The sequence below is a fragment of the Chamaea fasciata genome, unplaced genomic scaffold, assembly GCF_029207755.1.
Source record: "Chamaea fasciata isolate MVZ Bird 193981 ecotype frontalis unplaced genomic scaffold, bChaFas1.0.hap1 SCAF_4, whole genome shotgun sequence".
Lineage (NCBI taxonomy): Eukaryota > Metazoa > Chordata > Aves > Passeriformes > Sylviidae > Chamaea > Chamaea fasciata.
In genome coordinates, this window is record NW_027094089.1 from 31,597,072 (window position 1) to 31,612,606 (window position 15,535).

The 15,535-nt window shown below is 39.0% G+C and overlaps 1 protein-coding gene across 1 annotated transcript in view; it reads left to right on the forward strand.

Moving 5' to 3' along the window:
* The window catches only part of MAST4 (microtubule associated serine/threonine kinase family member 4), a 277,346-nt gene that overhangs the window by 157,042 nt on the left and 104,769 nt on the right, over positions 1-15,535 (forward strand). The gene's annotated exons all lie outside the window — the stretch shown is intronic.

Sequence of the window (15,535 nt, forward strand, 5' to 3'; positions counted from 1 at the left end):
TTTGTCTGAAAGTGAGCATGTTTAAAGAGCTTTTAAATGTTTTCTGGCTCTGAGTAAAGCTGTGTGGGCATGTGGAAGAAGTAATGGACAGTAGGAATTTAGTTTGCTGTTTGGTTTTTACATTACTGAAGGCAATAGTTTGTTTCTAAACTTAGCAGTATTCCTGTGTTTCAGGAGGAAAGTAGTGTGGCTGGTGTTGGTGTGTTCTGGCTGAGCTGGGGCACTTGGGGTGGCCACGGGGCTGCTGCAGCACAGCTGCCTCAGGAACTTGCACAGCCAGAGGCCCTGCCTGTCCTGTTCTTCACCCTGTTGCCAGGACCATATTCCTGCCCTCTTCTCCTTCAGCCCGTGGTGGTGTGGCTGCACCAAGCTGAATTTCCACCATGAGTGAGAGCCCACCCATCCCAGGAGCGAGCAGGGAGGGGGGCAGTGCTTCCAGCATGGGGGCACGCAGTGGCTCTGTGCTCTTGGACTGGCATTCTGCTGCCATTGGCAGCACTAGCTGCCCACCCAGACCTGAGCAAAAGCCAAGGTGACTGCTGTTTTACACACTGGTTAATGATTAAATCTGGTGTAAGCATACAGTCTACGTAGCCAGGGAATACTGCAGAAAAAGAAGGACTGGTACTCACTCCCTGATGAGGAGGGACTTGTGCAGAGACATGACATTGTTCTCTCAAGGTAGAGCAAAATTGTCGTAGGGGTGTTAGCTATTAAATTTGGACTCTTCTGATCTCAGAGTACTTTTACGTAATTTTACTATGGAACTGCTACTTCTTGGGTTTCTTAAGGTTTTATAAAAGACACTTGAGGAGTACATGTCAGAGGGTGCCTCCTTTCCCCCCTTTCCTCAGTGACATAGCCACCATACCCAGGGATTCTCAGGCAGACAGTTTTCTTTAAAATTTATTTCCACCTTTGCTTTCTGATACCAGTACAAAGTACATTGACCTTAAGGTTATGCTGAACGATGAAGCTGTTGATTTGTTACCCTGAAAGAGGAAGTTCTTGGGAACAGCTGATGTGGATGAGGTAAAGAATCACTTGGCTCAATTTGTGTCTCAAATTTTTCTCTAAAATGAGGAAAACCTGCTGGTTCATCTCTCAAGGTAATCTGATTAATATTCATGAACATCCACTATGAAGCACGAGTTTCTCAAGGTGAAATAAATTAATCTTTGGCTTTCTCCTCCAAAAGTAGTGTGTCTGCTTTGAAGTTATTTTTATGTCCTTGCTATTCTCTTAGCTCTTTTTGGGACTACGTATTTAACCTTACAAAACACTTCCTCAGCTCTTTCCCGTACTCTCCCATATTACGACTTGTGACAGGTCAAAGGGAGAGCTGTTCCCATTGGCACTTGAAAATGGAAAGTGAAAACCAATTTCATTGCATGTATTAGTTTTTTGTGATGTAGAAGTGAATTTTGAGGATTGGTGAGGTAAAAGCAGCCCCTTACCCAGCAGATGTGATCTCTTGTGTGCTCAAGTGTGCTATTCTAGCTTCAGCTTTTGCAGTACTTCAAAAAGTTTTCTGTTCCCTGAGCTCTCTGGAGTCACAGCAGAGGGAGAAGATTTTGGCTTGTGAGTCATCAGTATTTTGTTGAGTGCTAGTCTGCTGCATGTGCATAAGCATGTTAGTATTGTAATGGCATTGCACCAGTGTGAGGGTTCAGCTGAGAGCTGCAGGAGCTGCAAAGATGCAATGAGCATGGGGTCCCCCTGGGGGATCTTCACTATTAGTTTTCATCCAAGAGGAATATAGGGATGTGAATTTCTGATTCTATGTGGGGTTTTTTGAGCTGATGCTAAAGAAGGTGTGGTTTTACTTGCCCCACACTGATGCAAAATCAGGGAGGGTAAGGCTGTATTGTAATGATGATGTTTTGTAGAGCTTCTGGAGTATAAAACTTGGCTTTCTCATATCATAAAAATTAGGCTTTAAGTACATTTTTAAAAGCTCCCAGGACCAATTGAATTCTTCTGTATGACTTTGCCTTGAAAAATAACTTTCTCAATTTCATATGTGGCTTGTACGACTACTTGGTATTATTCTGCAGAAAGATTTAGGTATATAATTTTTAGATCAAGTGAAGAAGGAACAAGAGCTTCCCTCTCACTTACAGGGAGAGATGATGGAATTCTAGAAAGTTTACCAAAACTAGAGATCTTTGCTTTAATCCTGTGTTGTTGGGTGGATGGTTTTGTGGTGGTGTGTTGTGGTTTTTTTTGTTTGGGTTGTTTGTTTGTTTGTTGTGGGGGGAGGGGGAGGTGTGTTTGGTGGTGTTTTGTTTATTTGTTTCGTTTTTTTAAATTCATATGTAAGGTGCATCTTAAAAATCAAGGAAGTTCTTGTGACAGTTATTTTTTCTGGTAAACTGAACGCTACAGACACAGAGCTCATCTGAATCATTTTAAATGCCAGTTTGTTGATCTTCTCTCCCTCAACTCTCAAACAAATCCTCCCAAAGTACTTGTGTGCTAGTTTTATTAAATCTTTTAGCCTTTCAGGTTGTATTTTGTGTTTACCGTTGAATGTTAAGTTTTGACTGTAGTACGCTAGGCCTTTTAAGCATTTTGAGGAGGTAACATGAATTTGAATTTGAAAATTACAGTAATTTTGGAATGGTGCTGTAACAGGGAAATGATGAATCTGAAAACAGTTTTAATTTTTTATTCAAAATTTTGCCTTAAAAATTTCTTTCTTACAAGTTTGAAGGCTGTGCAGTCATAGGAATGAATGACCTGAATGGAGATTTCTTGAACTGTTTTACTACTTTCTGAAACAGAGAATTAAAATATTCTAGAAGAATTTCCCACTGAGATATTCCCTCATAATAATGCTTACTTTTACCATAATTTGATGTGCTGTGCAGCTTACTTAGTAAAATGTTCAGTGGCTAATCACTAAATGTTTTTGCCACACAGGTCTTAAACAAAAATGACTGGGTGTAGTCCTATTTTGAAATCAAAACCTGACATTACTCTGTAGAATTTTTTCCCCCAATTTTAATTAAAAAAAAAAATCACAGCATAAGTTGTTAATATTTACACACCTAAATCAGTAGTTGTTGGAAAGGAGGGAGGATGACAGGGAGTTCTCTTTGGTGCCACACATAGACTGGGTGAGTTGAGTACTGCTCACTGTGGTGTTAAGAAATCACTGCAGTTCAAGGGGGTGGTTAAAATTTGAACAATTGATCTGCATTTTGCATATGAAAATAACTCTTAAGGTGGGTCTTGGAATGTACTGGAAAATGGACAGTCTGCTCTCTTCCTATGCTGTCATACTGCAGAGTTTGATGTACGTGCAAATTACCTGCTGGCAGCCATCATAAGTGGTTGTGTGACTATTCCTGTTGACCTCTTTGCTTTGCCTGTCAGGTGACATATCTGTTACTAATGACTGAAATGTGCTGAGCCTCAGTTGCCCTCAGCCTGCGTGTACAATTCAGACTTTTGTAGTACGGCTTCGAAATTGGCTTAATCTGACTTGATAAGAATGCATTTAGTACATCTTGAATTCAAGGTCCTCTTAATCTCCAAAATGTTTCTGTAATCTGTTGCCAATCAGTTCCTGTAGGTAAGGAGAAACTGCTAGGTTAACCTTCCAATTGTCCTGTAATTTTTTTTTTTAAATTTCACCGGATAGGGATATTAGTGGTTCATGTTCAGCAGAATTATTTTCTGAGGTAATTCCACCAAAAATGACAAATTCTGCAGTCTTTTTGCAGTACAGTGACAAATTTCAGCTGGTCTTTGTGTGAGATGCCAGAGAAAAAAATCCTGCAGCTGTATTCTTGAAATTCTCAACCTTGCTCAGTGCCAACGCTGCAGCGTTATGTTGCATCTGCATCATTTTATCACACCTTGATAAAAATAGATGCAGAACAGAAACCAGCGCTGTGTGCATCAGCCTTCCCTACAACACACAGCTCCTGCAGAGGAAATGCTTTGAGACTTTAAAGATTTTAAGTGAGGAATGCAGAAAAAGGAGGTGTATATTGAAAACACACTGCTGTCCCTGCAGTGGCCTTTTATGAGGGCTTCATTATTTCTCTTGTACACAACACAACTTGTTTCCACTGCTGTGCTGGCTGAATTGCTTTGCACTGAAAGTTGGTGATCCCTTAGGGTGTTTTTCTTTGGTAATGGCTTATTCTTGAGTACTATAGAAGTGACAGCTTCACAGCTGCAGAGTTCTGAAAACCTTTTAAAAATGAATGTTGTAGAAGCAAAGTGATAAATAGGTATGAAAAAGCATGAAACTGAGCCCCCCAGACGCAGAAATCTTTTGTTTTTCACAGATCTTGTTTCTACTCTTGCTTGTCACTAACCATTTCAGAAAGAAAGTAGGTGTGTAGGTTCCTAGAGGCAATGCCTTGCAGCTGTAAAAAACTGGAGAACGTCACTAAACTGCTGTATTTGAGACTTTACAGTTCTTTCCCTGATGCCAGTTGTGGCTAGTTTGTTGTCTCCGTCCATGAGATGCGTCAGTGGTTAGCACAGGGAAGGCCAGTGCTCCTGATCAGAAGTTTTAGTTTCATGGCTTGTAACAAGAGAGCAGTTTTCCTGGATGCTGTGGGAGAGGGTTACCTCGTGGCAGATTTGGGGACACAGACTGATCAGGTACCCCAGTGTCTCCATCCTCTGTTATGAGATGAGATGCAGCTGGGCTCTTGGAAGTGCTCAGAGTGAATGTAGTGAATGTAGTGAATGTAGTGAATGTAGTCATGAGCATCTCTGAGGAAGCGTTTCCACGCTGGGACACCACTTTACTTAGAAAGTATTGCAAGCTCCTCCTGGGCTAGAATATAGTGATGGGAAGCAGATAGCGTTGAAACACCTGATATTGGAGTGATCACAACTTGAAGGTGTCCTTGTCTCCATCTCCTGGTAACCCAGCTTTCACACACCAATGTGTTTGTCAGTTCGTGGTGACTATTCCCTGTGTGGTGTGACAATGTCAGTATTCCTGTGATTCTCTACCTCTTGGGTGCACCTTGTCACATCTCGCTTTGATGAGCACAGTGATGTGCTGAGCTTGTCCTAGAGCAGTCTGGTGCTCAAATCCACAGGGCACTCTGTGGCAAACTGCTTGTTAACATTACAGACTGTGAGAGGGAATGACCCAGACCTGCAAAATTTTTTTCATGTCTATAAGAAAGCTGCTGTCATAGAGTAGAATCATGGCAGACCCTCTCTTCATGCCAAGAGTGACAGAGGCTTCTTTTTATGCTCTTCAGAAAGAGACCAGCAAGACTCTGGTTGGGCTGGAAAAGAGAAGGTGGTTTGCAGTTAGCAAATTGATCACAGTAACACTTCCACTTCAGCAGAGCAAAACCCGTGGGAGGTTAGAGCTTCAGGGTTATCAAGCAAAACATTAGTGTGTCTGACAGCCAAAATGCGTACCTTGAAAGAGGGAAAAGCGGTTTGCTCCAAGAGGGGTTCTTGGATGGGAGATTGGCATGATACTGCTTGGCTAGGAAGGCAGTTTTTCAAGTTGGTAGAAAAGTAAATGGTGACAGAAACAGGTCTAAACTTTCACACAACAAAAACACTGTAAAAGACATGTCTGTGGGACTTTGAAGTGCAGCCAAAACACTGGAAGGAGTTCTTGTCGTGTTTTAGAAGTTGTAGACTGATTGCTGTAGTTTTGTTGGCAAGTACATAGGAACACATGCTATCGAGTTTGGGAAGGCTGTAAATGCTGTGGAACTTCCCCAGCTGGAAAAATGTAGAAATATTTCTAAAAGTTGGTGTAGTACCTGATAGAAGGGAATGATGGCAAGTGCTGATGTACATATTTATCACCTGAAGCCAGTCTTTCATTATGAGCAGCCTGGCGTGTTCCTCCTTCACATTGACCTTCATACTGCGGTTTGCCAAGAGAACATTTAGGCTCTCTCAGCTCAGTCTGCCTCTGAACTGGTGAAATCTGCTCCTCTTGTGAGTATGTGGAAGTGTGCAAGTGTGGACGCTGAGGAACAGCAGACTACAGAATAGGCTGAGGTAATCCTTTTTCAACATTAAGTATGTTTGTTACTGAATTTTGCAGAAATTATTTGTTGCATAATTTTTAAAGATCCAAGCCCTCTCCCAGAAAAAAGCAAAATACTGAGATAAATGAGTATGATGATTTAAAAGAAACAAACCATATACATTTACATAGTCCAGGCTCATTAAAATTCATGTTTAGCCATGTCCAGATGTGACTGGAGATGGTCAAAGGAGAGGCTGATTGAATGGTAAAGGGGTTTTGAGATAGGTTTGGGGAGTTTTTATTGCTGGTATAGGAAGTGTGCATATTTGCAGTGATAAGTACTTATAAGTCTCTTTTATATTAGAATATTGATATTTCCATAAACTTATATACTCTACAGTTACATGAATGGAATAATCAGGTTGTCTGGTGTGGGAGAAATTAGGACACTTAGTGGTTTGAACTGTTACTTGAAAGCTGAAAGGTTAATCATCTTGTTTCTACTATGATAGAGTTTTTCAGAATGCTGGAGGCCTAAAACAGCTAGTGAGAGTTGTACTGATCCTCTGCTTCTTGGTTTGTGTAATTTCGACAGTCTAGGTGACAATTCAGGTGCTGACTGTAGCTTCCTTGTTAGAGAGAGCTGATGTGCACTCTTAGTCCTACAAAAATAAGCCAAAATGTGTTTGCCTATCTTAGGAAGTGGAGGGTGAAATTCTGGGACTTAGCGTGGTGTCTTCCCTGACTCTTGCCCTTCTCTCTGATGTGCATATCAGAGATTTTTAAGACTATTTCTTGACTCATCTGAATCCCTTTCAACTTACGCATAAATGGTCTTTGCTTATAGGGAGGCAGGATTTGTTAGAAATCATTCAGTACCTCTGAATCTGTACAGTGGTCAGACCAGAGAAGATCTCCCTGTTACTGTCTACTTCAGTCTTTCCTCTTTTTTTTCCAGTATCTCAACATTTGATGCAGCTGTTTTTGGAATTACCTTCACTGCATTCCCAAAAAGTAGAAATATTTTTGCTTTACAGGTGGAGAACTCAAGCACAAACAGATTAAATAACTAGATGACATGAGGTCTTAGACCCTGAGGCACCTTAGCCATGAGGTAATTTTTTAGTATTTTGTCCTTAATTTTGAGGTTGTTCTGTCATGTTTTTATAAGCATAACTAACTAGAATAATCTTTACGAGTCTTGCAATTCTATATGCGTGCTTTTAATTTTGTTTCTGTAAAGTTCCCTTCTTCTATGTAGTTAATTCTGCTGCTTTCAGTGGTCTGTTTGGTAGCTGTATTATCTGCGTATCTGATAGTTAACTGTTTAGTAAACCCCTTATGTTTTTACACATAGGAGTATGTGCAGAGTGTAATTATGGTGGTTCAGAAATTCAGATTTAAACCAGAGGCGTGTGCTGAAGCACACCTCTGGTTGTTTATTATTTAGCCTTTTGAGGAGGAGAGCATTAAGGGTGACCTGTAAAGTGATTTAAGGATATTGTAAACTTGCAGTGCTGTGTGCTCAGGTCATTGAAATACCAAGGGCAGTGTTAAAGGGTAGTCCACATAATATTCTTCTAAAGATAATGTTTTCCCTTTCAACTTCTCGTGTACCTGGGATCCAGTTTGCCCGCTTGCACTGCACGGGGTGCTCCATCTCACACCGTTCTGCTGACAGCAGATCCGTCACAGAGGTTAACTGAAGCATGAAGCCAGATGAGTGCAGGGAAAGCTCAGAAAATGCAACTACTTGGGTGTATATATATTGCAAAGCTCTGAATTCTTGGCACCTGGTTTTTATTCACTGTCATTTAAATCATGATTTTAAAGAAAATTGTGTGTTTAAAATAGTGTAAGTAAACAGAGTACTTGCCAGTTCTGGGGAGGAGCCTGTAATATCCTTGCTCTATAGAGACCTGTAAAGGATTTGTTACTACTAGTCTTGTGCTGATTGGGTGATTAATTTAGGACATTCAGTTTGTAAATATTACAGCTGATGAAATTTACTGTTTCACTAAAGACAGCATTTATACTGAATAAATGCTTTTCAATTCAGTATCACAGGAGTTACCTGTTTAGATTTTGACAGACTTGAGAGTTTCACTGTGCTGACCTCTGTTAAACTTCCCCTTTACCCCAAAAGGTGTTTTAAGAATGAGGAAAGTTACAGCTCATGTTGACATCTTTCCCAAATCTATAAAGACTAAAAGCTATCAAACAAAACTTGAGTTTGATTTTTTTCCCTAGTTCACTTGACTTAAAACAGAGAATCCATGAAATCTGTTACTCAAATCTGTGAGTATGGCACTGGGATGTCCTGGAGCAGAGTTGAACATGAGAAAATTGCTCTATATAAGGGGTAGTATTTCTCTCAGAGGAATATGTTGTTGGGGATTCTTCAACCAAGAAAGCTGTGGTGGCAGGATAAAATGCTCCACTTAAACTGCATTTTTGAAGATTGTGGGTTTTGGACTCTGTTTTCCACAATTAGAAATTTATGAAGATGAAACAAACCCAGATAAACTTACAAATGCTAAATAGTATTTTTTCTTTTTACATGTGTGTTTCAAACTCTATTTTATGTTGTCTGTTTCCCGTAATAAAGAAAAGTCATTTATTAAAATTTTCATCTTTAAAAGATAGAGAAGGTTTGTGTGCTGCAAGTCTGATTTATCCAGATTTATGTTATTTCAAAATGTCAGAAACAAAACTTTAACTTTCTGGTATAAAAACGTAAAAAAGCTTCTGTGTTAAAAAAAAATTTCTAAATTGAATTAATAAATATTTTTTACTCAAAAAATACAGCTTACTTGACTGCAGGTGTGGTCTGGAGCAGATGGCAGTATCTAACTATGTATTGGTTTTAGAAGAGTGATTGTATCCACATTTTCTTAAGAATTATTTAGGAATTGGACCTTGACCCTTAATAATGCCATTTGCAACATAAGCTATGGCTGTTGACTTAAACCAGGTGCTTGATAAGATACAGCTGGATGTGTGTGACATCAGGAGAACATCTAAATCTGTAGAGTGAAACCAGTGCAATGAAATAAGTCTTAAGTGGTGATTGTTTCACATGAATGCCCAGAACTATGGAAAACTTCATTATTACTCTTTACACATCTGTTGGATAACACGGTGCCTTCACATTTATATCAGTGGTACTGCAGCCACAAAAAAGGTTAATTAACAACTTGAAAAAATGATGTGATCCTCTTAGTATGATGTTGAGTGCTGGCAAAATGTACTTGAAGAACAAAGAAAGTAGCACAGAATAATACTAATACTTATTAATACAGTATTCCTCTCCCCACCCCCTGGCATTTGTAGTTTATGAAGTCAAGGTCCAAGTATCATGGTATCTGGAAAATTGTGACATTTTTATTGTATGTTTTCTGAGCTTCTCTGGACTTGTTTACCACTTAAAGCAGCACTTCGGAAATGTAGTAATGCTGCTCTACGTGCCAAGATGAATGAAAATTCAGTGATAAAAATGGGAAATGGTTCTTTTACACTTTCTCATTAGCTGTTTTGCTAAATTAGCTCAGAAGGAGAAGCTAATCTCTAGGCAAGAGTAAATAGGCAGCATAGCTGTTAGCATGGTTGGCTCATTCCACTACAGACAGCAAAATGCTGGATTAAAAATAGTGTTGCCTGATGTGAATTCTGGTGCCTGATGCAGATGGATAGATCACATATTTAACTTCCAAATATATTGTGCATAATTTTAGAACCTTTCAGAAATGGAGGGAGATGCTGGGGCCATTGCTTTTCCTAAATGTGCTTATGTTAGATGAGCTATAATAAACTAGAGCAGTGGGAGATATTTTTTTGTACTTTGCACGTTACTTTGAAACTGGTTAGAGTAATAGTGTTTATGTGTATTTATAAACATGGCTAAGAAAACTTAGAAATTTGGCAGACGTTTATTGTACACCCACAAAATATTCTTTTGTACTGTGATTTCTTCAATTTATTTTTACACTGAACATCCCACAGTGAAAATCCTGTGCCGTCACTAGGAGGTAATAAATACCAACATCAACCACTAGGGGGAGCAAGATTTCAATCATTGTAATTAGGTGTAGTGATAACAATTAATTAATACGTCTTAAGCACTGAATATACCAGTGATATCTTTTAGTTTGACAACCTTTATGACACAGGCGGTAGCCTTCGCCTACTGCTTAGATCTTTTTTATCCACGCCCTAGTGCTTGTTTGAAGTGTAATTATTTTTTTTAGTTAGGAAGTCAAATAGCATACAGGATTTACAGTGATAGAAAATCCCAGTGTTACAATGGGTAAGAGAAAAGAGTTTAAAACTGATTTTTTGTCTGACTCTTGAAGATTGAACCCCTAATTCTATGTGTGAGGGGAGAACATGATAGAGTTTGCTGTTCTTACTCTCTTGTTTCCTCATTAAAATCTCTTCCTGCTGGGGACATGCATCCTGAGTGACAAAGGTTCTCCAATAGACTTGACCAAGTGAAATAAATGAATTTGTTCAAGCTGCACACTACAGTTCAGATTATAATTTTTTTTCTTGAACTCCTCGTATCTTTCTTGCAGCCATTGAGAAGTGCCACAACTAGCTGTATTTTAGCCTCTCAGTGCTCAGTTATATCATCTCCTTGCTCACATGAGAGATTTTCCTGCTCGTAGAACTGAAGGACATTTATTCTTTTATCTATACATCACATAAAAAACTCTTACTTAGCTATTTATCTATGATAGTACCTAAATTGTTTGCCTGATAGATTATCCAATATGTATGTATATTATGATTGAGGGGTGCTTATGTCTTTGGTATGACTTGATGGCTAGCAAGGCTATAATGCATGTTGCTCAAATAAGGCTGCTTTATCCAATGATAAATTTTCCTGTCCCTGTGGTTACTTACCTCTTATGTTTTGTTTGGTAGAAAGGGTATCATATTTTTTTTTCCAGCTTATTGATAGCAGTTTTGCTTGTGTTAAATGAAAACCATAAACCTGTATGATCTACAGGTTACTTTTTCAAATCTGCAGGTGAATTTTAATGTTTCCCTTATGCATAAGTTCTTTCTGTTGTGGTAATGAACTTATTACAACATTGTAAGGAGATTTTTTTAGAATATTTTACAAATGTCTCAGTATATTGTCAGTTGAGACGGTTAATGACCAGACTCTAAATCTTACTTGAAACACTTTTTTGGCAGACTGTCTCATGTGATAATAAGTAAGCTACAGTACCTGAAGTCAGTACTGGTAGCAGCTAATATCCTGTTTGTCCTTTTCAAGGAGTGTTATGGCATGACAGCTTTGTTCAACTATTGTAATAACTTCTAGCTATTTCAAGGCACTTTGAAAATGGCAATAATTGAATGAGCTGCTTCTCCAGTTCCTTTGTTAGTCATTGGATAATAATTATCTGACTAAAAAGACTCAACTAAACCAAAACAAACTCCTCTCGAGGAATGTGTTAGCTCAGTTCTAATCTGTCGTTCTTCTAAGATGTTGATGAAGTGAGAATCATTTCTTTGTTGCTAAAAGATGTGATTTCATAATCTTCCTAGCCCATGAAAATGGAGAAGGTGCCTTAAGGCAACCTGGGTTTTTTTCCTGGTTCACAATTTTACTCATCTTTTTCAGCATGAGGCCTATGCTTTTAAGATTTTACTAGTCTTAGTAGCACTAAGGAACTGTCTTTTGTCTGTATTGTTGCTGGTGAACTGCATTGAGTGTACATCATCCTATAAAATTAATGAGACTTGAGCATTCTGTAATGCCTTTGGGCAGTGGCATCTCGAGATTTTAATGTTTTAAAAAAATCCCAGTGTTTATTAGTGTAATTATCAGTGTGGAGATGGTAGATTAGATAACTTTTGCATTAGAATATGTGCAAAATACTGATTTAGTATTGGTATGGCATTGTGTTTTAAACGTGCACTTTCAACTTCCTAAGTAGAATTTTCTGGTGTCACTTAAAATCAGTAATCAGTGTTGTACAATTAAAAAGTTACTGGGGAAGAATTTCTATTACTGTTAATTAGTGAAGTAAATACTGAAATTTTGAAATTTTTTTGTCCTTTATATTGAATGAGAGTTTTCTAAGGATGCTTTTTATAAGTTTGCTTTTAGAAATGTAATCTTTTTCAAAGCAAGGGTAGATTAAGGACCTTTTTCTGACTTGAGTGATATGATGGTTTTTATCTTCAAGTGAATATGAAAGGGAAAACTTAATGATCCTTATCACTTGTTTTGTTGCATTCTAGCTTATGTAACTCTTTGTGATAAATAAAAGTCATCACCCAAGTTCTATAGTAAAGCACCTCTGAAGAGATGAAGTTGCCTGAGCTGCTTGTTTTGCAAGTGGCTGTATGGTTGATAATTTTTAAGCAATAAATGCTATTAAGAATGCGTTTGCAGGTTCTTAACTTCATTATTTTATTTATTTTGACAGCTGCAGAATTCTGTTTTAGTTGGATACTGAGGGAAAATTGCTGAACATGCCAACAACATTTTGTTTCAGGAAAATTATAGCTAATTGTCAACTATGCATTTATCAATATAGCCTAGACCTTTTCCTAATAATTCGGGGTTTTCATATTTTTAAAACATTTATTTATTGGTCAGTTTTTTTTTTGTCTAGTTCTACATGGCAGAGATAAATAAATTGCAGTGGCTTACGGAACACGACAAAATACATATGTTGATCCTGTGTTTGTAAAGGATAAGCAGCATTATCAGTATTGATAGTGAAAGAGGCTTCAATTTTAGGGACAGTCGCTGAGAAAGAAGTAGTCCTGCTGCCCTGGCCTCTCTGCTTGATCCTTCATTCAATCTGTGTCCCTTGTATTGGGTCTGATCCTGGGATGTCCTTCACTGAGCTGATTCAGCTCACTAAACTGGGAGAGAAAGTGTCCTCTTAGCATCTGTGTAGTGCTAATAAGCTTGCAAAATCCTCATTCTCTCTTGAGGTGTTTGCTTTGAAAGCAGGCATTTCTATGTCATGGAAAGTCACGAACTGCAGGCACCACTTTGGGAGCTATGCCATTCATTGACAGGTATTGCAGAGTCTCCACCACCATTTACATGTTGTGCTCTTAAAGGATAAGGCCTGTTCTTTGCCTTATGAAGAATACAATTTGTCTAAGGTTGTTGTGGGATGATGCTGGACTTCTTAGAGCTCCTCCCGTCATTTTCATAGCTCTGTCAAAGTCTCTGTTGTGCCTTAATATGTGTATGTCCAGCAAGCACTTCAGAGAAATAATTGTTCAAGTCTCCTTGCTTTCCAGCCCACACTACAAACAGCGTGACTGATGAGCAGTCCTGTGTGTGCGTGTAATTGTGCACAGAAAGCCAAGGTGAAGTTATGTTTGGATCTACAGGCCATGGAAATTGGGAAGCTATTGCTTGTGGATACTCTGTACAGGACCTAGACACAGAGTTGCAAGGGATTTGACCATCATTGTTTGAAGTGAGCAGTGTTCGCCACTGATTGATACGATTATGTGTCCTGGTTCTGGCCAGTGTTAAATTTTGCAGTAGTCAGAAGGGGGCATGGCTGGGACGTGGAGGTTATTCTATAGCGCCTCGTGTGACTTTCTGGGGATGGGGGAAAGCGTCTTTTTCAGGTTGGTGGAGGGAGTAATCGGGTATTCTCGGGGGGGTGAGAACTCACATGCAAATCATTCTTTTTTGTACACTCTTTTATTATTGGTGCTGTTACTGGTAGTTCTTTAATCGTCTTGTTTCCAGTAAATTCTTATCTAAACCTGTAATCTTTATGCTTTATATCTCCAGTTCTTGTCTCCATCCTGCCGCAGGGGCATGGGGAGGAGGGGGAGAGGGAAGTGAGGGTCTTAATAATTGTAGAGTCTCAGTGGGACCATTAAGTTGGGAACACCATTCCTAAAACCATGACATTGTGGTACCCTCTGTTGCTATATATGTGGACAGAAACAGTTGCCTAGAATTTCTTTTCTTCTATCCTATTTTTTTCTCCTTTCTGCTTTTGCAAAAATCCAGCTTTTCAGATAGTGAAATCTGTGTAATGGCTTTTGGTATAATCATGTCTGGTTGTACAGAAGAATTAAACTTTTTTTCCATCAGAATTTGTCTGCTTACAAGCAGCAGTCTTCTTTTTTTCTGGTGGGTCTTTGCCAACGTGATAGGCCAGTCTTGCTTAATTTTTAAAAGCTTTTAGGGTATGTTTCACAATAAGAGACTTCACATCATTTTGATAAAGTGGTAGAAATTTTCACAAAGAAATCATGAGTTCAGTTTCAGTCCTGGTCTTGAAACAGAAAAAAATGGTAATTTTTGGCTTTAATGTGAAATAAAGTTTGAACTTCATGTTCCATGATCACCCCACAAGTGATGTGCTTGACTGAATTATGGAACCTGAACTATTTTTTGTTACTCCTAACTGCCTGTCAGGTAGAGTAATGAGGCGAGGGGAGAACTTGAGGGCAGTGAGGACACTGAAATTGTGTGATAGGTGGAAGACGTTTTTAATCTTTATCCAGTGCTGTTATCACCATGAGTTATATATAATTCTCTGGTTTCATGATTGTGTACAGTTCTTTCTCCAAACATGCTGATTACAGGCAAAAACTTGTGTATGTAGCAGAGAAGATTAAGTTACCGAGTTCATGGAGGAGGAGGAGGTGTTTCTTGGTACTTACATAGAGATTTGAGAACTTCCTTCTTATGCGGTTTTAAGGAAGGAGTGTTACCAGCCATGCTTGCCTTCATGTGAACCTTTAAAACTTCATGCTCAGTATGCTCAGGCATGCCTCAAAGTGAAAATAAATGTATGAGAATTTTCTCTTTTAGTGGCTGCAGAAGATGTGAATACCCAGTGCTAATGGAGAGGTATAAAAAGAGCAGTCATGCTGGGAAGTGCCCTCCTGTGGGGCACAAATGGACATCAGCTCGAGTCCCAGCTTCTGCAGCTATTTCAGCCTTTCTTGTACAAGAAAATCTAACCTGAGACCTAGATGAGACTGTTTTCCCTTCTTACATGGAAATGGTCTCTTCTAAAATTAATAAGTCTTTAAGGAAATGTTTTATTATTCTTTTGTGTTTGATCAATGTTACGCTGACGTTTTCTGTGGCATGACAGTAAATGGTGTTTGCTGGGGATTTTTAGTAAAGCCTTTGGTGCTAAATAGGGTGAGAGCTGGCTAATGAGAGCTGTCTCATCCTAAGTGTCATGTGAGCCCTTTCAGCTCTGCGCTGTGACCCTCAGATAAACAAAAAGGCAAGTGGAAATCTTTAAGCTTTTAAAAGAAACCTCCTAGGTTTTGAATCCTCAGTATCTTTTTCTGTACCTGACCATCACTGCTTTCAACATATGGAGTTAAGACTTTATGGAATGACAAGGTAGTAGAGTAGTAATTTTAGAAACGTTTTTAGTTGCATAGTGCGGAGATGTAAGGAAAAATGCTAGTCTAGACAGAGCTGCAGAGGGAGAAAGGAGAGGGCTGGAGAGTGGTGCTGGAATTAGGTATGAAAAGACTGAGCACAGCAGTCAGCACAGGCGAAAACGAGAGTGAAGGTGGAGT